Source organism: Zalophus californianus, chromosome 14 (assembly GCF_009762305.2).
Source record: "Zalophus californianus isolate mZalCal1 chromosome 14, mZalCal1.pri.v2, whole genome shotgun sequence".
In the NCBI taxonomy this organism is placed as follows: domain Eukaryota; kingdom Metazoa; phylum Chordata; class Mammalia; order Carnivora; family Otariidae; genus Zalophus; species Zalophus californianus.
In genome coordinates, this window is record NC_045608.1 from 35814218 (window position 1) to 35830571 (window position 16354).

Sequence of the window (16354 nt, forward strand, 5' to 3'; positions counted from 1 at the left end):
CTTTTACTACTGGCCTTCTTATCCACATATATTTTATATTCAAAGACAAGTGGTTCGCCCAGATCCAAACTCCTACTCATGCCATTCCTTCTGCTTGGACTGTTCTCCTCCCACTCATACCTTCCCAGCTGAAGATTTTATCCATTCTTCAAAGTACATCTCAAATGCCACGCCCCTTCAAAGTCTTTGCTCCATAGATGAGAGCGCGCGCTCTCTCTCTCTTCTTGATCCTCTGATAACGCATGCCTGTTCTGTGAGTAGGACCCCTTCTTACACTGCCTGATCCTGTTTCTTACCTGTCCGCTCACGAAGGGTGCTGTATTACTTATTTCTGCAAGCCTTGCAACATCCGCCAGTGTGTCCTGTACACACTAAACAGTCAACAGATTCATATAGGATTGACCTCATGGAGAAAATCATAGGAAGCAGCGTAGAACGGACAATCCCAGATTGCGAGCATTTGCAGAAAGAAGTACAGGCTGAGATGACCTTTTCCAGAATGCCAAACACCTTGGTACACTAATGTTTCCAGTGTGGTGCATGTCTGATCATTATCTTATCCTGCTTTCTCAGGAAACTTTTTGGCAGCCGATTCAGCGCAGTTCGATGTAAGACTTCCTAGCTTTACTTGGCAAGATGTAAGCCAGACATGTTAGCAGCCGGGGACACACTGGAGCCTAAGACAAAGATAGTCCCTGTCCTCATTAAATTTTTAGTTTGCTTTGGGAGTCTTTTTTTTTTTTCCTCATGGGAACATTATCTGTGACTTTAGAAAGTATAAATATTTATAAGTATTATGGCTTATATATAATATTTCAAAAGTTTACATTATGGATAACTTTGCTGCATTTAAAATACTCCACAATAGGAAGGATAATTTCTCCGGCTCCTTTCCTAGACATAATGTGAATCTAGGCAGATCATGCATATTTGTGATGATGTCTAACTTGACAGCAACCCTAATTTCACTTACAGAATGCCTAATTACTTTCACAATGCTAATTAACAAAGATGCTTTCATGGTACATACAGGAGTCCCTTCTATATTGGGAACTTGCCTTTACCGTATAGTGATTCCAGTTATGCAAGCAGACGCTAGTGGATAGGTACAAAGGGAGTATGTATGTGCATTTCTAAAATTAAACAGTTTTCAATGGAAAGAATATACAATTCAAAAACCTATGTATTTCTCGGAAAATTACAAGAGAACAAAACACACACCCGCACCTGCATCCTGTTCAATTCTGGGTGCATCGTACCTAATAAAGATACCTTATTAGAATGCAATCAGTGTAAGACATATCCCACAGTCACTTTCCATCTTAGACTCCTCACCCTCCCCATCCCAGATTCTCAAAACATATGGGTGTGAGGGGCTTTAATGCCTTGGAGTCAGGGACACCAGAAGTCCCTGCAGTGTACTGAACGGTTAGCGTTTCTCTCTGGGATGGTTCTTCCAATTCCCTTGGGAGAGCTAGGGTTCCACAGGCTACTGTGACCCTGACGGATCCTCCGTGGCTGGCTCTGCTGGTCCCCCCAGGTCCCCTGTGCGCCCCGCTCCCCTGTCGACAGATGCAGCCGGGGTCCCCCAGGCGTTGGCGGCAGGAAGTGGTGGCGGGGTCCTGGGGGCCGACGAGGGCCTCTAACTACAGCTGAGCCCCTGCAGGACAAGTGCCACCGCCCTCCAACAGAAGCACGAGAACGGGGGGCTCTGGCCGCTTGGAGTGCTCTGAGTGGGGCTAACTCCGCGCCGGCCCAGAGCATCACAGGAGCAGAGCATTGATTAGCAGAAAGGTAGCCTTGGGGCTGCTTCCTTCCAGAACCTGTTTATGGGTAGAGCCTTCTCCCGTGTAGAGGCACCTGGCTGGGCGGGCCCAGAAGGGGCAGATGAGACATTTCGAAGCCCGCCCTCTCCAGCTCATCTCCCGGAATATCCTGAAATGGCTTGCCACATCTGTTTTTAGCCTACTAAAAACCTTTCTAAATTGGGTTCCTTTTAGTGTTTTTTTTTTTTTTAACTGCTTGGACTGGTGTCAAGTTATTATTTTGCTAAAAAAAAAAAGTAAGAGGAGCATATGCTTTTCTAGAGGCAGACTTTCCTTGCTTGGGGAATCTGGAGCCTGAATTACCTCCCGGCCTCTAGGGTCTGCATACAGAGATGTTAAGACCAGTGGTTTGGGGGCACCTGTTGGAGCCTGGGAACTGCAGAACCAGATGCTTCTTTCCTCTGATTGTCGGCCAGGCTTGGCTGCCTTTTGCAGCCTGGCACTACCTGCACAGCTTTAGGACAGGCTGTGCCTCCCATGCATCCCAATTACCTAAGGCAACAGTTTCCATCCCAGAAAGCAAGGCTCTGATCAGGCCCGTCTAATTACCTGGGTGCCCTGGCGGCGGCGGCACTGGGCTATGGATCGGGCCGCAGCCCCTGCGTGCCGCTGCCAGCGCATCACCGGGGAGAGCTGTGGGGGTGCATGAGGAAACCCCTGCCTTCAAGTGTGTGTGTGTGTGTGTGTGGGGGGGGGGGTGTCTTTGTTGGCTTTAAAATTCACAAACACGAAACAGTACACAAAACAGTAACTCCAGGATTTGTAGCTGCCTAAAAAAAAAAAAAAAAAAATTATTCGAGGTTGGTCAATTTTAACCAGCCAGCTGATCCCAAGTACAACAAAGGCAGAAGACCCCTGGGGGCTTTATGCACCTGAGTCTGGCAGCACATTACCATTACCATCAGGGCATCGTGACATCTCTTGAGCAGGTTCTCAAACTTCAGCAGGCATCAGAATCCCCTGGAGGGCTTGTTAAAACAAGCAGGGCTGCACCCCAGTTTCTGATTCACTGTGGGGTCCCGGAATTTTCATTTCAGACAGGCTCCCAGGTGATGCTGCTGGCCTGCGTGCAGACCACAGGCTGAGTTGCAAGGATTCAGGCAACAAAAGCTGACTGCAGAGTCCAGCCCTCTCCTGAAGGTGGACTGAGCCTGGGGAAGAGCCTCAAGTTTGCTCAACCTCTGGCTCTTGGTCTGTAGGGAGGGGCTGATTTTAGTCCCTGTGTCAGAGGTTCTAAGATGAGGTGAGGGACTGCCAAATTTGTCTGCACATTAGAGTCCCTCAGGAGGGTGGTTATTAAATTCCAAAGCCCAGGCCAAGCTCTGTGCCCATCAGATCATGACTTCTGGGGCAAGGCAGAGGGATGAGTAGCTCTTCGTAGCTCCCCGGTGACTCCGGAAGTGCAGAGAAGTTTGGGAACCACTGCAGTAAGTGGTATCACGCAATGAAAAAACATTTGCTCCAGTGACGTTTCATTCAAAAAAGTATGGACATTCCTCTTTTCTTTTTATTATTAAGTGATACTTTTGTGATCTGGACTACAGGTGACCACAGGAGTTCCAGGGCAAGAAGTCCACAAAGGGCCTGGAGAGGTGAAGCGGGGGTCTCCGGAGAAGGAAGAAGGAAAAGCTTTGACGTGCGTGCATGGTTTCTGAAAGGAAAAGCAAATAGAAACTCCAGTGCCCCCTTTACTCTTCTTTCCTACAAACCATCTTCTGGGGACAGGGAGGACTTGGGAGCAGTCCATTCTTCCACTAGGGGGGGTCTGATGAACTCTCAACAGAATTTAGAAAATGGTGTCTATGATTTGCAAGGAGGAGATTCCTCTCCAATAGAGCTGGGAGGAATCCCAGAGAGAGCCAGTTTCCAAACACTCATTTTCAAGATCATTACAAGTGCCGCCCAGAAGGCTTTCTTGCTTGGGTTTCAGCACTTGGAATGGCTGTGTTCTCCCGACTGTGGCTGCACATAGTGGCTCAGAGAGGGCAAGCGATTGGCCGGAGACAAAGAGCCGCGCAGGCCATGGCCGGCCTCTGTTCTGTCTTCTTCATTCCTTCCGTTTCTTGTGTCCTAAAGTGAAGAAGCAGAAGAAAGGCAGGTGCAGGGAGGGCGAGTGACTTGATCCAGGTAATGAGCTGGATGGGGGCGAGGGAGAGGCTGCAGACCCAAGCGCTGATCTCTGGTCCAAGGCTCTCTGCGGGAAGGGAACTCAAGGCAGATACTTTCTTCAGTCTTGCTGGGTCTGGCTTTGAGAACCGATACCAGGTGGGAAGCTTTGCAATGATTTTGGCTACCTTGCCTTTTTAGGAGCAAGAGAGGGTGTAATGGGTGCTGGGTGCGAGCAGGAAGAACGGAAGCACACTCTGAAACCATTGCTCATTTTTAACCAGGATCACAAATTGCTGCATTTCTCCTGGTGTCTTCCGTTATCACCAACTCTAGCAGCTAGCAGGAAGGAGCCTGGGGCAGGCCGTGAAGGTCTATTTATGTGTACTGTGCATGGGTCCTAGGACCCATTTTGCTAAGAAACTCATAATTAAGAAGGCTTAAGGAATTGAATGTTAGCTCTTAAACTGGGGGCACCATAGTGTGATCTAATAAACACAACTGTAAAGGGGTAGAAAGAAAAAAGAAAAAGTCATTGTTCAGAGTTTTGATTTGTCAAGAAGTTTTCAACAGACTTCCTTTTTTTTTTTTTTTTTTTAACGAGAGCCATCCAAAGAAAGAGTGACCACAGTTCTATTAATAGCTGTGTGCGGGGCCAACCGAGTACAGCTTTGATAGAGATCTGGGACAGCAAGAGTTAGAACACTGCTAGAAGCACAGTTACCAAAAAGATCCCCAGCCAAGAGAAGTTGCCAGCCAAGTTTCCAAGGGAACAGATTTATTATAACCCAAAAAAATTTTTTACAGTGCTCTCACAGCAATAAAAACATTCATTCATTTAAATACCCTGAAAATACAGATTACTTAGGTCTCATTGTGATAAAGTCATATGGACAAGGATTTGCTTTTTTCCTTGCTAGCTTGTGGTGTTGCAGCCAGTGACTTACACTCTTTGAGCCTCAGTTTACTCCTAAATAACATGGGATGATAGCACTGATTTCATAGGGGGCTTGGGAAGATTATCTGACATGAAGTACCTGGCTTATAAGAGGTTTCCTAGTTCTTAGCTCCAGACCTGCTTCCTTTGGCCCTGGGGCCTCCCTTGGGCAACATCCTTGAAGACCATTTTGAAACTGGCACTAAATCCCGAACTTCTTGAGGTCTGGATAGTTTGAATTTGGGAAAAGCATTTCATAGCCGGAGTAAATCCCCCTTTCACATCTTCAAGCTTCTGTTGAACACCCACCCCCCTCCCCCCGCAAAGCTCCTGGGTTTCTATCTGGTTTTCCAACCGCACCCATTAATTAATATTACATATAATACTTGTAATAATGCACAACTGTGACACCCATATCCATAACACTTTTTTTTCATCAACTGTAAAGAAATGGATGGACTAATATGGCCCTTGTGCAATTATAAGGGTCATCTTACAGACCATCTGAGGGATCATCTGTCCTGTTACTTCTCTCTTTAGTTCATGTGGATGGAAAGAGTCCTACCCAACTAGATCAGAAAGCATCAGCTCTTCCAAGGAACACATCTATCCAGATGGCTTGTTCCCACCTTAGTCAGTAGATTTGGCTTTGACTTTTAGCCATTCCCCAAAGGTAAGTCCTCCTTCCACAGGAGGGAGATTCTCCATCAGGACAATAGGACGTGTGTGTCACGTACTCTAAAGATCATTCTGAAAGAGGAGTTTCAGAAATATTTTAAGCAATGATAACATGATATCTGTATCTACATCTATGTCTACATCTACATTTATATTTATATATCTCCCGAGGGGACATTTCTTAGAGTGAAATCTGATAGATCTCCGAGAAAAAGGATCCATATTTTCTCTCAATGGGGTAACAATTTAGATTTACACAGGAGTTTTCAGGTTTATAGTTTTAAATCTGTTGACTTTGTGCAAGTCATGAGACTGTTCTGACTAGACCATATGGAGGTTACAATTGTTCTAAGTTCTAGAATGATCTGGGATTGCACGCCATCTCATGCTAAATTTGTGGGGTCACAGTATTATCTCTATTTTATAAACACGTAATCCGAAGCTGGGAGACTCTAAGAGGCAGACTAGGAAATTGAAGGGGTCCACATTGTGCCTTCAATGTGACCAAGCCTGTGTCTAGGCTCAGGGTAGGGGTAGTGGTATCGAGGCTGCCTGCCAGTTATGCAGACAGCCCTGGAAGCCCATCATGAGCACAACCCAGTCCAGCCATTGCTGGAGTACAGAGAGGGATGAGCTATGGTCTTAATTCTTGTGAAGAGACAGGCATGTAAATAACAAATCTGAGAGCAGAATGAGAGGCAAGGTTCGTAGTCGTGAGCACATTACCCAGAGCCACACTGTTTGGGTTCAAAGCTTGGACTCATTTCTCAGCTGTGTGACCTTGGGCATGTTACCTATGCTCTCTGTGGTTCCATTTTCTCATCTGCACAATAGGGATAATAATAACGTTTTGTGAAGATTAACTACATTCTTGTTCCTAAAGCTCTTAGATAGAACATGCTTGGCACAAGTAAATGTTTGCTAAAATTAGCAAAATGAAAACGGCTATTGGAAATTGTAGGAAGGAATATCACTTCTAAAGGAAGAGATTCAAAGCTGCACAAGGAAGCCCACGTCACAGATGAGATCAGAAAGATGAAGTGCAGTTTCCGTGGATGGCTGGGGCAATGAAGGCATTCTAAATGGAGAAAGTTGGCAGGGTCATCTCTAGAAAGCCTGCGTGGTCCTGAGTCCCTGTCGGGGTGGCAGGGGAGGGAGAACAGCAGTAGGAACAGGCCCTATTTCATGATCTCTAGCTGCTTCTGACACTGTCCTGGTTGAACTTTGGTGCTAGGTTTTAAAACAGCAGAAATGGTGTTGAAGAGGCGGAGGATGCAGGAAATGGATTTCTGCAAGACTAACATTTTTAAAGGGTACTAGTTCCTTTGAGAGAGCACATGCAATCCCTGGAACCACCTCAGGGCTCTCTGCAGCCCCGCCAGCTGCTCTGCTGGGATGGGCTACTAAGGGCAGAGCGCAAGCTGGATGTGGGGATGCATACATGAACTGGCTGGGTTTGGGGGATCTAGGGGCAGGTGACTGCCCAGGTTCACGTGTCAGGCATCTCTGTCACCAGCTGCGAAGTAGACAATGGCCGGTTGCCTGCAGAAGCCAGATGGGGTGATTACCATAATGGATACACCTCGGGGTTCCTAGAGGTGAGCTCAGGGACTTGGCCTTCTGCCCCTCCTAGGCTGTCAGGATACGACCTCTCTGGCTTATTTACAGACCAGGAATGTTCTTGAAAACATGACACACACACACACACACACACACACACACACACACTTTTCTAGGCAGAGGCATAAAATTTATTTTTAAGGACGACTGATAAAAAAGGTAACCTCTCTAGAAAATCACATTTAGTGATAATACAGCATGGTGTAATGGAAAGAGGCCTGGTTGGCATGCAGGAGAGCATGTTGTGAGCTAGCCATGTGACTTTGTGAAAGTCACAGAAACATTCTGGTATTCAGTTTCCTTGTTTGACGATGAGGAGAGTAGGTCATATGACTTCAAATTATCTCAGGTTTGAGAATTATCCTGATTACAAGACTCTAGAATGAGGTTTTTGGGAAGCCATATAGCATAGTGGTCAAGAGTGTGGTTCTGGAATTCTCATTGTGAGCTGACAGCTGCTAGCTGCATAACCTTGGGCCAGTTTCTTAATGTTTGAAATCTTCAGTTTATTATCTGGGAGGTGTGGATAGCATAATGCTTACACCACAGAGCCACGGTGAGGGCCTAAAGACCCACCACATTGGCTGGTGTAAGAGAAAGCTCTTATCGGTAGTTGTCATTGTGCCCCCTTACCATTGCGCCGGCACCTCTGTGGTTCAGAAGTGTGGCATGCCACGTGCTCTATTGATCACAACAGCTCACGCTCTATGGTCGATGCCAGGATTATGATGACAATCAACTTTAATTTCAGAAACACAGATCTGGGCTAAATTCCTGGGAGAGAGCCTGAGAATATGCACCTGTTCCAGTGAATGTCTTTGGGAAGGTCAATGGCTCTAGGGGTTAAGGAAGCACCAAAGAGGAGTGAGCACGAGTCGCTGCCTTCCCTGGCCTGTTCCTCTGTCCTCTTCATTAGGTTATCGCAGGAATCGCTAAACAGAGCGAGAGACTTGGAAGAATTTAGGGACGTGGACAGATGACCCACCTAATACCTGACTGAGCATCATATAAATTATCCTGAGTATGCGCAATATGTGATTCAACCAGTTGAATGGATTGAAACTCCCACAAACTCACTCCTGATTTGGCTTGAGATGGCTAGGATGCCCTGGTCCCGGGTGCCTTGTCCATCTGCTGCCCATGCAGCCCCGCACCCCAAAGTGCCCTACAGACACTCGCCTGAGAGTTTTATAGCGCAGCCCCGGTCACACGTATATCTGCGAGGGCAGCATATGGCTGTAGTTTCTTGGCAGTGTAATTGGACGCAATATGGGATGATCTCAAGGCTGCAGTAGCCCTCCACCTTTGTTCTGCTCACATGAGCACCTGAAAATTGCTTTTCCCCCCACTTTGCACACTGCTGTTATATCCTATTCTTTTTGAAACCCACAGTAAGTGATGTCCTACCTTGAATGCGATTTTTTTTTTTTTTCCCCTTCTCTACTTTCTAGATCTGCTAACTTCATCTTCTGAGGCCTTGTTCTGCCTTGCCCTAACGGCTTGGGGTTATCTGGCTGAGTAAATATGTGAGGCAGGTGACCACCTAGATAATTGCAGATCAAGTTTGTGGGAACGGAGTGAGACAAGAGAGGGTCCAAGGCCAGGCCAAGAAAGCAGTGATTCTTCAGGAAGCCCAGACACAGATGAACGTGAGGATTTTCCAGGGCCAGTCAGTTGTGGCAACACAGTGAGTGACAGGGCTCGATGGTGGTGACCAGGAAAGCCGGCCCCCCACAGTCATCTCCATGGGGTCGGCTGGAGAATGCTAAAGAGCTGAACCCAGTTACCCAGGGAGCCAGGAGCACGTGTGCTGAGAGACTCTTGGTATTCAGACCTGCAAATTTGCTTTGATCTGGCAATGTCCTGCACTATGGCAGGATCAGAGACGGCTGATAGGAAAGCGTCAGAGGACTCCTAGCAGGTGAAGAATTGACTCCAAAGCCTAATTTATAACTCATCGTCCATTAGGTAAAAAAATCACTTCGCCCTTTTATTTTTAAGGGACATAATGGATTAGGCTGAACTGCTGAGAATTAATACAAAAGGGTTAATTAAGTAGGCTAAATGTAGATTTATTTCTGTCATAACCCAAAGAGCTGCAGCGAACCCCATTCACACCCATAATGACCTCATTGTACACAAATGTGTGACTTTGCATTTCAGCGTGTTCTCCCAACATGGAAGACAGCAAGGGAAGGACGCCAGTCCACAGAGAGTTCCCTTGCAGCAAGTAAGTTATTTTGCACTAGCTTACATATACCCTCTTCTGCTTCTTCCAAAAACAGTTACTGACTAATTTCCAATACTTTCTATGTGTCCAGACTTTCGGGATTCACAGAGGACATAAGCTACTCTTTGCTCACAGGGGCCTGTTGTCTGGCAGGGAAGGGCAAAATGGTATCCAAGGGTGTTTTGTTCCTTCTGGTATACAATTGTGTGTCCTGCCTCTACTACTGGATTGTAAATGTCTTAAAGGCAGGGATCCGCCCTTCTGTCTTTCTGGCCCTCCCCTACAGCAGGTGGAGAGGTCACCTGATACCCGCACATTAAGGAGTTGCACCAGAAGAGCCACAGGAGAGACGAACAAAGACTCTGAGGGGTTAAGGTTTCTGATGCGGACAACAGCAGGGAAATAGGAGGTGTGTGAGGCAGATATGAGACTGACTCTGTCTTCCCCACGGGAAATTCATTAATTCACCGTGACAATTCACACAGAATCCAGAAGACAGACACAACAGTCTGCACTTAGAACGAATAGCAGTTGGCTGTTCCCAACAAGGCAGAGCGCATTTCTGAAACTGAGGGAAGGATGTGTGAGCAAGGGAGTGTGTGTGTGTGTGTGTGTGTGTGTGTGTGTGTGTGAGTGTGTATGTGTGAGTGTGTGTGATGAATATATCTGGGAAGAACCTTTTATCAGGTTCAGGGACTGGGAACGTTGCAAAAGAGTAGTCTAGTCTAGTTACCCATGTGAGCAAATGTGAAGGAGGGGAATAGCTTGCCTTTTAAAAAATACAGGTACGTGTACACACACACACACGCACCCACTCACTCTCACACAAACACAAATATTTATTTATAGGAACACTACCAGAATAAATTTTCCAGAAATTAGGGGGAGCATTATGGGTATCAAATTTTACATAAGAAACCTCATTACTTTAAGCCTTAAAATGCAGTACTTCGTAATTTAAAGTACATAATAAGCCTTCAGTAAGATTGGAGAATAAAGTTATGTGGTTTTCTCCTCGCTTCATTCTGAGAGTATTTGTTTTCCTTTAGACTCACGTTCTTCAAAATCATCCCCCAATTTAGTAGTCCATGAAGTGTTTCTTAGTGGAACGAGTTTGTTTTACAATTGTACCTGTTTTTCCACGTCCTTTATACCACAGTTTACCTTTCAATTAAGGAGATTTGCTATCCACATTGGACTGATGGACATTAGGTAACAATGCTGATTCTGTAATGGACTTGGGGGGGAGTTAGATACCTATTTCTATGCACCAGGAGATAGTCTTCCAGATGCAAAAGTCACACTTGCAGCTACACAGAACACGATGGGGTGTGCATAGATTATCTTTATTAAATGCTTGCAAGAGTTCTCTAAAGCAGTCACATTCTCCCCCAAACCCTTTTCCTGCTGCACGCAAGGGACAGAGGTGGTACCACTGATCAGAAATGTAAGATTGCTTGATTGTGTCCCTTGATAAACCGGTGGATTGCGATAGGCAATTTTGAGAACTTTTAAAAAGAATACCTTCTCTCAAAATAATAATTTACTGTAGTCCGATTATAGCATTTTGAAAAGAAAGTTTATAAATTACAGACTGAGCATCTTTTACGGCCTGCATAAATTAAATATAGATAGAACACCAACAGAACTGGTCCCACTGGTAGCGAATCACACACCGCAACACTCCACTCTAGATCTACAAAATTCATGTGCAACAGTGCAGAAGATAGGAGTGGACAGCTCTCTCCTGAGGAAGCGACACTCATGTCTTTTCCCTGAATCATTCCCTTTTGAAAATCCAGACTCCATACTTTCCTTCTGCTGCTGGTGTTCAGAGCAGACACAGTGAGCGCCAGGGAGGTCCCAAGGCCACGGGCATTAAAAGAGAGCTCAGCTGCAGATGCATCTGTTATTCAAGCAGATCTTGGAGACAGAATGTAAGCGATAAACACACAAATACTCCTCCTGTAAACATGGAATTTTAGATCTCATTGGGCACCCATGTCCCTTCATTTCCAGGATGCGTAAACTAAGGCTGGGCGGTGAGAACCGGTTAGTTTAGTCCCTGAGAAATGCCCACGATGCCCTCGTGTTCACCTCTGTCATGAGATGAGGTCAGTTCTGTGACGACGCTGGCTACTGGCTGTCCCAGGATTCCCGCACAGCCTGGCCCTTCTTGCCGCCAACCGCGTCTTGCTCATTCCCTTCCCTATTCTTACCTTCTTCCTAAGACAGGAGCGTGCCAGCTCCCAGCCCAGGCCAACACCCTTCCCCTGTGTTCTTGGGCCTCCCTCAAATCGCTATTTCCCCAGTCTCCTCAAGTCTTTCAGCCCATGGCCTTGCTTGGATCATCACCAGGAAAACGAATGTTATCAGGAGAGGGTGCAATTCCAGGGTTGTTGTTTATATTTTGGATCCATTTATTTAAATGCATCCTCATCTGTCTCTGTTCTCCCGGCTCAGAGAACAAGATGTCATCCTTCATAAGGCTGAACTGAAGACCAGCACTCTGCATCCCGGCCCTCCTGCCCCCTTGGGGAAAAAACTCCCTCGGCTGTCTACTCGTTGATGTTCAATTTCTCTTTCTCCTGATTCTTTCAACACATAAAATTTTCAAAGGTCTTCCACCTTTAAAATATCCTTTAATTGTTAATGCCCCTCTGTCGGCTGCCATGTTTCTCTCTCTTCCCTCCTCAGCTAAGCTTCTGTTAAGTTTAAACTCAGTCAGTATGTCCTCATTTTCTACTCTGGCCTTGACCCTGCAGACTGCCTCCAGCCCGCCCTGTCTATGGTGAGTATGTGTTGTTTGGTCACTCAACCTCGCTAATGTATTCTTGACTTCCTTTCGGGGAACTCCTTCTCCCTTATGGGGTGGCTTGTCATTTCGGGGCCCTGGACAGCAAGGGATGACCATATGAACCAACTTGGAGGCGTCAGATGCTCTGTCCCCATTACGGGAACCCCAGGCACAGTGAAAATGGCCCGGAAGTTGTCGGCACGTGTCCTCTCCGTACCAGCACCTTGACCAGACTGGCTGTGACTTCCCTCTGCTCACTGGCCCTCTGGACTTGGTGCCTTCTTTCCTGTCTGTTTGCAAGCCTTCTTCTCACCAACATGCTGAGCTCCTAACATTCTTCCAGTAGATTTCCCTTTGGTTTAAATTAGCCTGAGTTGATTTCTGTTGCATACCATCAAAGGACCCTGATGGGTCATCCCTCCGAAACTACTCAGGCAGAAGGTCACCAAAGACCTTTTCCTTGTTACATCCAGTGGCTAGTTTTCTGCCTTTAGATTACATCCTCTGTTTCTGCAGCATCTCCTCTGTGTCCCTTTCTCCCTGTCACTCTCACTCAGTCCTTCAGAGCACATCCAGCTCTCTGCGCTAAAGCATTCATTCACTCCATGTTCATTTTGAACGCATTTCTGCAGTTTCCCTTAGGGGATGTGTGGTTCCCTCTGCCTAGAGCACCCTTCTCTCCCTTCTTTCCTGATGAAATCCTAGTTGCTCCTCCACACTCAGCCCCATGCACTTCCTCTGGGAAGCATATATTGACAAACCCCTCCAACCTCAGCTCTCAGGCCGATGAGGGGCCTCTCGTAGGAACTACCAGAGCATTCTGAAACCTCTGTCATACACAGAGGTCTGTGTCCCCATTCCTGTGGACACGCTTAATTTATCTTTGTAGCTCCAGCCTCCTGTGTCTATACACACTGTTGGGTGTATACCCCTGGCTAGTTTCCTGAAGGAATCCCCTCTCACCTGTATGTGACTTTCCTGTCCCCTCGCCCCTTTCAAAACTTGTACCTTCAATCTTTGCTTCCCATTGCATCTTCTTTTCAGACTCCCAACTATGCTCATGTCTACCCTACCACCACCGCCACCACCCGCACACTCAGTCCCACACATGCGTGCCCCCCCCTCCGGTGTGAGCACATCCTGAGCTTTGCTTACCTCTAGGTGCTGCTCCATCTCTTTCCTTTGATTTACTTCTCCAAGAACAAGCTACTCTACTGTCCTTACCACACACAGAGCCACTGTTCCATTGCCACTGCATTCATGGTTATCACACCACCTAAACCTGGTGTGTACCAAAGATGGGGCGGGGGGCGCCCTGTGGAACTGTGGAGAGAACACGGGCTTTGGAACAAAACATTCTAGACCCTCCAGCTCTGGGCCCTTGGCCAAATTATTTCTCACTGAGCTATAGTTTGCTAACTCTGAAAACAGAAATCTTTGTGTGTATCTCAGAGGGTGACCATGATAACTAAAATAAGGCTTGTTCAGTCATTTAGCAGAATGCTTGGCACAGAATAGGTGCTCAGTACATTTTGTTATTTACCTCTCTTTCCCCTGAGGTACCTGGCCTCTCTGCAGCTTTTGTCAACACTGCTTACCTTCTCCTTCCCACCGAAACTGTAGCATCTCTTACTCGGGATTCTGGGGTCTCTTAGTGCTTGCCTTATTTCTCTTGTACATCATATTCGGTCTCCATTCGGGGCTCTTCTTTCCCTGTCTGCCCCTAAATAGAGATATTCTCTGGTGCTCTGTCTTCACTTCTGCTCTTCTTTCTCTCTCTGTTTTTTCCCATAAATGCCATGCCTCTGTTACAGTGGTTATCACTTTGCATTTTAACTTTTTTGTTTGCCTGTCTTTCTATCACTTAGGTCATGTCATATCTTTTCATCTTGATATCCCCAGTCTTGCCCAAAGGCTAGCACATAGTAGATGCTCAGTAAACCAAGGGAGAATCACACATTTCATAGTTAGTCTATATGTCTTTCTGGAAAGCCCCACATTGTTCATTCAGTGTCCCAAACTCAGCATGTCCAAAATGAATCATGTTGATTTCTTCTAAAGCTGGTTTTTCTTTTTTTGGAGGGGAGGGGTAGAGCGAAGGGTTACTCTTCTTGATCAATATTCTTCACATCAATCCAAGTCATAATGGTAGAAAGCTTCAGTTCTTTTCCCTTATCAGCATCCCCAGGTAACACCCAAATCGTATGTCTCCCATAAATTCCCAATGCCACTGCCACAACTCAAGTCCACGTCATCTCTCACTGAGAGTCTTGCTCCAACCCGACTTATCTCCATGCCTTCTGTCTCCTTTCTAACCCTTTCTGCAGTGGCTGCTAGAGCTGTCTTTCAACAACACTAATTAGAACACATGATTCACCAGCTTGATGCCTTCCATTAGAACAAAAACGCCACCACTCCCTGCGTCTACCTTTGCCTCCTCCTAGGGAGGCCACAGCTAGCCTTCCAGCCTCAGTTAGCTGCCCTTCCCCATTAGCCCTCACAGCTGCATCAGACCACTTGCTCTTTCCCATTTTGCCATTTGCTCCCTTTCTCTGTGTTTTTCCTACAGTGGTTATGGCCCCGTTTCTCCCAACAGACCCAGCTCCTCGCTGTGTTCTCCGTGATGTCTCTTATGTTTCCTCAGGCAGAATTAGCCCTGCACTGGTGCTGTCATTCTTGTGACTCACATGTATTATAGCTCATTGCTTAAATGGTTTCCTATTACCATTTTTATGTTCCTTGAGGACAAGTGCATCACAAACATCTTTGTATTTCTTAGTGCCATGGATACAGTAAGTGTATCATTACATGTTGGAGACGTCGTGCTGGAAAGAGAGCAGAAAGCCTACTTTTGGGTTAATTTGTGAATAAGACAAAGTGGGCTCTTTTGTTAGTTTTCTAACATTTTAAAGAGGGGGACTGAGAAAACCTTTGGGCAGCGAAAACCTCAAAGGCTCAGTGGGGCAGCTAGGGAGTCGTCCTTCCTGGAGGAGCAGGCTGGCATGGCGGGGTCAACAGAGGGTCCCTCTCCTGCTGCTCAGAGCTCAGTACCCGTTAGTGCCTTGCTTCCTGGGTGGTACGCTGGGGGCAGGTGCCGTGAGGTGTGGCAGTGTCTGGGTGGGAGTCATCACAGGCTACAGTACCGACGTCGCTCCCTTTTCCCTGGTTTTGCGTTCAAGTTAGGGAGGGAGGTAAGGCTTGAATCGGCTACATTAATATGATCATTGAGATGGTTGCTGGTAGAGCGAAATGGTGAGGAATGTTTGTTGAACGAGTATAAGTTAATCAAAGGCTAATACTATAATTACCCAGGTCACAAAATATCACTCTTAAATATCCAGTTCATTAAAAAAGACCTATGAAAGGCAATCATGAGAGTTCAAGACAGAAAAACTTTAGTAATAGCCATAAAAAGATTTGTCTCTTCCCTTTTAGGTACGAGTTTGATGTCTTAGAAGAACTTGAGAGATTTTGTACAAATATCGTTGGTGTTTTGTACTGTTTGGCATTACCTAGGTTATTCCTACTATCAAGCACTATTTCCACATTTTATAAAGGGGCAATCTTGCCTTCCTCTTGCTTCTTCCATTGATCCTGGATCCGGTGGCTTTCGGAGAGAAGCAGATGTTCTTTGTTGTACCGGACAGGGGCACTTGGAAACTTAATATACCTTCCTTGCATGTGAATTGGAGAGTTAATTCTGACATTTAGTGTTCATCTTAAGCTTCTTTCTTTGGTTACTCTTTTAGTAACAAATGTTGTGAAAGAAATCCCAAGCCAACCTCTATGGGTTGATAATAATCTTTAACGCATCCATTTTGGTGGTTCCATGCATCCTCTACATTGATAGAGGTTAACATCTCTGGCCTTGGCTTCTCTTAGCTCCAAAACACTTTATCACCTGTTATCAGAACTCCTCACAGCAACTCAAAAATAATTTTCCTATATGACTATGAAACCTCATTTGGATTTTTAATAAACAGTCACATTCTAATGAGGTCTTCATAAAACTGACTAAATATGTTTAGAAATCATTAGCTTAAATTACCAGTGCAAAAATCTCCTTTGGGAGTCAGGCAGATTTGGTTATAAGATTTTTGGCAGATGGATTAGTGTAACAACACAACAGAGTTTCTGCATCTCCACACAAACGGTGTAAA

General features: G+C 46.0%; 1 protein-coding gene across 7 annotated transcripts in view; it reads right to left on the minus strand.

Moving 5' to 3' along the window:
* PTPRM (protein tyrosine phosphatase receptor type M) overlaps positions 1 to 16354 on the minus strand; it is an 824645-nt gene that overhangs the window by 30785 nt on the left and 777506 nt on the right. The gene's annotated exons all lie outside the window — the stretch shown is intronic.